Below are 7,894 nucleotides of genomic sequence, written 5' to 3'. Positions count from 1 at the left end.
AGCCACTATTTTCTCTCCCTCTGCACCACCATTACTCTCACTTCATTTGGATTTGCTTAATACTTAATGGGTATAAGATTGCATAGAAACATGGTTATGTTTACAGCTGAGAATTTTTTTAAAAGCTAGAGCAATAGGAAATCAGCATATATTCAGCCAACAGGGTGATGGGAGAACCTAAGTAAGTGCGGATAAATTAGTCATAATTTGAATACTGATTGACTCAGAAAATTCTAATCAATAGTGTGGAAACACAGAGAATTCAGAAAGATGGATCAATAAATAAGAAAAACCACAGAAAAAAAAACTACCTTATAATGGTTGGACTTCCCATCTTTGGCCTCTTTGCTGGCCGCTTTCACCTTCCCCCTGCTGGTCTCCCCTCACTGGGCCCCTTCCCGTGTTTATTTGAATACCACCTTTATGCCTCTTTCTCCCATCTTGACTCTTTTTCTGCACACTCCCACCCCTCACTTTTGAGTGGCCGTGACATACTTCTCAGCATTTAAAATCTATCAATCAGCACATACTGTCAAGAGAATTAGTTTTTTTAATTGACTGCTGTAATCTGAATGTTTGTGTCCCCCTTTTCCAATTCACATGTTGAAATCCTAACCCCAAAGATGGTATTAGGAGGTGGGGCCTTTGGGAGGTGCTTAGGCCATGAAGGTGGAGCCCTCATGACTGGGATTAGTGCCTTTTTCAAATAGGCCATGGAGAAATTCCTAGCTCCTTTCACTGTGTGAGGACACAAAGAGAAGGCATGAACCAGGTTATGAACTGGAAAGGGTGCAATCACCACATGTGACCATGATCTTGGATTTCCCAACTTTCAGAATTATAAGAAATAAATTCTGTTTCCGTATTTATAAACTACCCAGTCTGTGGAATTTTGTTATAGCAGTCTAAACAAACTAAAACACTGACTTTACAAATACTATCACATTTAATTGTCTTGGACTTGGGGTTGAAGATGATAAAATCCTTTTCCTTAGAACACCAAATCCAAATATTTGCTATTCATCTAAGCTCAGCCTAAAGTAAGTTTCTGTATTTCATTGAGTAAAAACAAACATCCTCTTAAAAAATTATAAAGTTATATTATTGTTGTTTTTGCCCATGTTATGTTTTGGAAGAGTTGAATTAGTTACTTACTTTAATCAGGTGAAGAAATTTTACATACTATTTTGGATTTCTGAATTTTCTTGAAAATCAAAAGATGTGGCCCTGGCCAGTTTGGCTCAGTGGATGGAGCATCAGCCTGTGGCTCCAGGGTTCTGGGTTTGATTTCGGTCAAGGGCATGTACCTTGGTTTTGGGGACATCCCCAGTAAGGGGTGTGCGGGAGGCAGCTGATTGATGTTTCTCTCTCATTGATGTTTCTAACTCTCTCTCCCTCTCCCTTCCTCTCTGAAAAAAAAAAAAAAAAAAAAAAAAGATATGGCAATGCCAGGCCCACATTTTTGCAGGCCAGTGGCTGCTGTAGATGAGTCATGGCTTCTCTCCATTAATGCTTGATGGGAGCCCTTCAGGTCAGCATGATCTCACCTGGACAACTTCCTACATTCCATGGCGCTTACCTGGCTCCTACAGGCCTTTCACCATTTGACCTCACTGTTAGAGAAAATGCCCTGCATCACTTTCTTTCTGAATCAGACTTTAGGATAGAGTTGTGCACAGAAATTGGTGAGAAGTGCATTGATTATGATAAGAGAACAAAAGTCACTTTGTTCAGAGGGTTCACTCATTTACTCATTCAGTCATTCATTCCTATTGCCCATTTTCTATCATTGCCTGTTGCTTTAATACTTTAGATACTAGAAAAAATGCAAACAGTACAAAAAGGCATATGTAAAAGTGGTGTCTCTTACTCAAATCTCCTAATCATCCCTCTCAGAAGCTACCTCTATTAATAGTTTTCTGTGTGTATTTCTTCCCAAGAATGTCTATACATGCACAGAAGTCAATTTACATCCCCCTTCATGTAATACCAAATGGTAGCAAACTGCAGACTGCTCTACCTCTTCCTTTTTTCACTTACTATATCTTGCAAATTATTTCACATCACTATAGATTTGCCTCATGCTTTCTAAAGCCTGCCTAGCATTTCATTTTATTCATGCACACTGGTTTGCTTAAGCTTATTGGTGGGCCTGTAGCTTGTTTTTAATCTTTGATGAATACAAACAATGCTTCCATGTAAATTTCTGCACCTAGTTGAGAAAGAGAAAAAAAAAAGTGGCAGCCTATCTGTGGAATCAAATTTGAGAAATGGAATTGCTTAGTCACCAGATGTAAGCAATAGAGTGCTGGAGTCAACTTACATAGGCCCATGAGGACCAGCTCAAGTGCATCTCGCATCTCTTCTCAACTCTACGATCAATGACATCATGTTGTAACTTGAAACTGGCCATTGTGAAAGAATTGCTATCATGGAAATCTGCGAACATTACAAACTAGAACTTTCTATCTCTTGGAGAGCTGATGGTTAAACATTGCAATACTGACACTACCTAGAGTTAGTGCAAAACTCCACAAGTTAAAGACAGTTCCCAATCAGACACCCTCACTTCAGATGCCAGCCTCAAGTCCAAGAGTTCCCAGGTCACCCCACTCTGACTGACTCACTACAAACTTGGGAGCTCCCATGACTTCTTCAGGTTTGATAATTCACTAGACTGATTCATAGAATTCAGGAAAGCACTACACTTATTATTACAGTTTTATTATAAAAAATGCAAATCAGGTGAGGTCTGGCATGGTCCTGAAATGTGGAGTTTCTGTGTCTCCTCCCTGTGGCTTCTGGACACATCACCTTTATGGCACACCAATGTGTTTACCAACCAGGAAGCCCACTGGAGCTTCAAGTGTGGACATTCTACACAGGCATGGTTGATTAAATCACTGGCCATGTGATTGAACTCAATCTCCAGCCCTATACCTTCCCCAGAGATCAGGAGGTTGGGCTGGTATCAGGTGGCCAGAGCCCCAACCCTCTAATCACAAGGTTGGTCTTCCTGGCTTGGCCAGCTCCCATTCTAAAACATTCCAGGAGTCCACCATGAATCACTCAGGTTGATCCCAGGAGCCCACCATGGAAAACAAGGGACTTCTAAGGGTTTACTAGATGATTCAAATTCTTGAATGTACAATGAACATTGAATAGCTTACTAGTAAGCACTGAAAGTGTTGACAGACATTTCCAAATTGTTCTCTAAAGAGGATGTACCAAGTATGCAATTCCACCAACACTTAGGGTTTCAGAGGGAGAATTTTGACCAGTGATGATTCATCATCCCGGATCATTAGAGAATGCCAGGTACTTATTTCAGATTGAGCACAAGGAACTCTAGGTTATTTATATGTCTTGGAGAGGACACATTTATATTGTGGCTGATATTTCAAATGAAACCCAATACTTCAAACACTCCTATGGCTCTATGTTCTCACTACTTAGGCAAATAAGTAGTGAGAACTTATTTTCCAGCTACTAATAGAATAAGACGTCAAATGCCTCATATTCAGCCTTTAACCTTTCTTTAATCACAATTTTTTATTAGAAAAATTCCCCTAAAGACTGTCTTGTAAGACAATATTCTATGTATGATAAAAACTCACAAGTTTAGGGGAGGCCATTTTGAAATAGTGACAAGTAGAAATAAGAGTGGTTTGAAAATATTGTGTACTTTTAATGTTTTCTTATACATGATGATGCTAATTTGTCCCAAAGCAAATCTTACTGGGTAATGTGTTACTAGACTAGATAAGAACAAGATATAGTCATTACACAAATGTGACTTATCATCATTGAAATTCAATGAGTTTGTTATTTATATAAATTCTAAGGGACTAACACCTATAAACTTCTTTAGTCCTCTCAAAAACTCTATAAGAAGGGAGGTGACACTATTACTGTTTTATAAATGAGGAAATTGAGGCAGAGAGGTTAAGTAACTCAGTCAAGGATATACAGCTGGTAAGTGATGGACCTAATACTTGAACCCAGAAAATCTGACTGCAGAGACTATGCCTTCAGCTGCAATACCATAAGGCCTCTAAATTGGCATGAAAGTGAATACAAATCATCCGTGAGCAGTATTTTTGATTTCCCAAATAAGCACTTAAACATTGAGATGAAAGGCTCAAGGAAGCTGAGAATGAGGGTACTAAGGTGAGAGGACCAAAACTGGGTGGCCATGTGGAGAGGGATACAATTGGCCTAACCCCTTCCGGGCTGGGGCCAGGCTGCTGCCTGGAACCCTATCCTCCACCTGAAGACCATCTCCTTCCATGTCATTGAACACACTATAGAGACCACACAGAGGTGTTGTGTCGACAGTTCTTCCTGGTACTGCTGGGCCTTTCACTGACAGTGACTATGGACCTTGTAGCAAAAGGAATCCTACCTTATCCTGGGATTTTGTGACACTTTATTGAAACAGCCAGGCCTAATACTGTATCGGGATTGTTCTGTTATTAGCTTGGTGAAGGGGGAACTGTATTTCCCAGAATCCCCTTCCCTCTCTGGTTGTTGCTTAGAGTTGGCCAAGGGAGGACCTTGTGTGAAATTTGGGAGGCAGAGGGGAAGCATTGGCCATCCCTCTCCCATAGTCAGATAGAAGAAGAGTCACAATCAGAGGGGCCCAGTCAGTGCTCTGGCTACATCCCTTCGGGGCTCCGTTGACCTTTTCTGGGTGCTTTCCCCCAGCTCCAGGGTATTTCTGTTTCCAAAGGTTCACACCTTCAAGTCTTCTTTAGAGGCCTGTTCTCAGGCTGCAGAGCCAGTCAAATTGCTGGGAGTTCCGAGCCTCTTCCTGCAGCACTTAGAAAATGACTAATGGGTGCAATCATTAAGAAAGCCCTAGGCATAGATTACACTGCAGAGCTCCCCTGGGGATCAGGCTGGAGTGGCCTCTGAGGCTTTACCTGCAGCTTCTCTCTGCTGGACTTCACCCCACCCTGCTTACTTCCACTCTTATGGGTTCTCCTAGGAGCACTAGAAAGCCACTAATGCCCGGGAAAGCCACCTAAGAACCACGAGTATCTAAGAAGGAACAGTGGCTTCCAGTCTGGTTTGACATGTGTTGCCAAATTCCAGCCACCTCCCCTTTCTGGGGCAGGACCCTACTTTGATTCCTTTGATCCCAGGGAAATGAGATCCATTAAACCCAGGATAGTGAAGGTAGATGAAGGGTTTCACTTACTCCCTGCCCCCCGCTAATAAATGTGAAAAGTTCGGGTTTTTATCAGTCTGCATCTAATCAGGAAAACAGAAACTGCGGTGGGTGTTCAAAGAGGGAGCGGGCTGCAAAGGCGTTAGAAGTCCAGGAGAAAAATTGGGAAGGTAAGATTTCTCAAAGATCATTAACTGCCGGATGTGTCTGCCACCTCCAGATCGGAGAGAACGAGGAGAAAATAATGTTACTCAGAGTGCACCATGTACTGTTGTGAGAGCCGTGGCTGGCAGACTTGGCAGGGACCCAGAAGCCAGCACCAGCCCACAGCTACCGCCGCCTCCATGGCTGCTCCTTCATGGCGGTGGCCCCCTCGGCAAGAGCACTGCCAAGTGACAGAGAAGAGGCTTTCCCCTGTCTCTCATCTTCCCGGCTCCTGCCAGGCCTCCATCGCTAGCACCTGACTGGAAGCCAGGGGGAAGGCAGGTCTGGGAAGTGTAGTCTGCAGCTTTTGGCCCTGGCAGGAGAGACCAGGCTGGAGAAGGGGAGTGTAGGGCTGCGACTTATCAGATGCCATCAGGCACCTCACCCCCAAGTTTCTACCCTCTCCCTGATGCTGAAAAACAACCAAAGACACTCAGAGCTCAAGCATTGGCATAGGATGACCTTTTAGGGATGATTGACCCGGGTGGGGGTGGGGCGAGAGACTGGACAATGAATGGGACAGCGAAAGCCAGTGCCTACAGGCTAAGAGCACAGGACTTCCAAGCATGGAGAGCTTAGTCCCTTTCACCGTCTCATGTAGAGCAGATTATCCTTCTTTAATTTTTTTTTTTAATCTTCATACTGGAAGATGTTTTTTATTGACTTTAAAGAGAGGAAAGGAGAGAGAGAGCAACATCGATCAGATGCCTCCCTTACATGCCCCAAATGGGGATTGAACCCCACACCTGGGTATGTGCCCTGACCAGGAATCAAACCAGCCACCTGTCAGGGCACCTGATGACACTCCAACCAACTGAGCTACGTGGGCTGGGGCAAGAGCTACACCTTTTTTTAAAATCTTTTTTTGGGGGGACACTTTTGTGAAGTGACTAAGCTTGTTTGTGAATAAGCTTTCCTGTAAACTCTCACCGACCCTTACACACATCCCAGGAGCAAGCAAGCATGCTTTCAAACACAAGCGGGTTTTAAGAGGAGACTTGCAGATTGGTGAGACCTCTCCTTTGGCTGCAAAATGCAGCACATCTCCTGGAATAGGCCCAGAGACCCCGGCATCTGCTGTTTCAGAATCAGGGTCACAGTCGCTCAATCCCAGCTGCTTTAGGGAAACAGAAAAATCAGGGTGCTGGTTCTCAGGCTCCTACAAGGCCTGCTCCCCTGGGTCTCCCCTAGGTCACCGCTCTGAGAATTTTTGGCTTTATAGTAAGAAGGATAATTTAAAACCCGACTGTATTAAATTTCTGTTGCTGCTATAACACATGATCACGATCTCAGTGGTTTGAAATCACTACCTTACAATTCTGGATGGGTACCACTGGTCTAAAATCAAGGTGTGATTTTTTAATTATTATTCTTATTTTAAGTAAGTCTGTGCTTTTATTAACCACTTGGGAGGGATGAAGCGGGAGGAGTGGGTGGCTCCGATACCAGGCCTGCCGCTGCTCCACTGGCTTGTAGATGATGGAGAACTCACTCAGGAAGTGGCCCATCATCTCGGGCTTGATTTCCACCTGAAGGTGTTGAAGGTGTTGCCATGGTACACGCCCACCATGCTGCCCACCAACTCCGGCAGGATGATCATGACCCGCAGGTGTGTCTCCATGACCTCGGGCTTCTCCAGGGGCGGGGCCTCCTTCCTGGCCTTGCGCAGGCGCATCTGCAGCTAGTGCTGCTCCCTTTGCAGACCCCAGTTCAGCTGCCTCCGCCGCCGCCAGGCTCTGCACAGCTGCGTTGCCTGCTCATAGGACATGGCAAGCAGTTGATCGAGATCCACGAGATCCACGCTGAGGTTGGTGAACTTGGGGAAGGTCCGCGTTTTCTTCTGCTCCACTTCCGCCATCCTGTCGGTTCTTGGGAAAGGACCTCCAGGTGCGATTTTAGGCCAGTGGCTCGCGTTTCTTCCGGAGTCTTTAGGGGCAGGAGCTGCTTGTTTGCCTTTCCTCAAGTTTAGACTAGAGGCTGCCTGATTCTTGACTCATAGCCACTTCTTCCTTCCTTAAGGCCTGTGGCACCACATTCTCTCCTCCCTGGCCTAAAGCCTCCGTCCTCTCTCCCCGATTCCGAGCCTTCTGCAGCCCTCTTAGGATGACACACTTTAACAGCTGATAGCTCAACTCTGAGAATGAAATGTAGTTTAATGAACACTGCCTTTATAATTATTCCGCATGTGTGTATGCATTTTTTTTTTTTGGGGGGGGGGGCGGGCCTTGTGCGTGTCTACACATGCCTGCAAGTTGCACTCCCAGCTTTGGGGGTAGCTGTTCGTTCCAGGAAGGGTCCATAATGGGCTACGTCAGAGAGGAAATGCCATTTTTCTCTTTGCTTCCCCATCCCTGCATTTCATCTGAAATATATTCAAGTCTCTCTTCAGCCAAGTGGATGTGAATTGCTGTATTTTTAAAAAGATATATATTTTATTGATTTTTTTACAGAGAGGAAGGGTGTGGGAGAGTTAGAAACATCCATGAGAGAGAAAAACATCAATCAACTGCCTCCTGC

At 44.5% G+C, this 7,894-nt stretch overlaps 1 pseudogene; it reads right to left on the bottom strand.

Moving 5' to 3' along the window:
* Positions 1-6,749: 6,749 nt before the first annotated feature.
* Positions 6,750-7,256, bottom strand: LOC118715758 (annotated as a pseudogene).
* Between the last annotated feature and the right edge of the window lie 638 nt (positions 7,257-7,894).

The sequence above is a fragment of the Pipistrellus kuhlii genome, unplaced genomic scaffold (genome assembly GCF_014108245.1).
Source record: "Pipistrellus kuhlii isolate mPipKuh1 unplaced genomic scaffold, mPipKuh1.p scaffold_m20_p_11, whole genome shotgun sequence".
In the NCBI taxonomy this organism is placed as follows: Eukaryota; Metazoa; Chordata; class Mammalia; order Chiroptera; family Vespertilionidae; genus Pipistrellus; species Pipistrellus kuhlii.
This window is presented reverse-complemented; position numbering and strand designations above follow the sequence as displayed.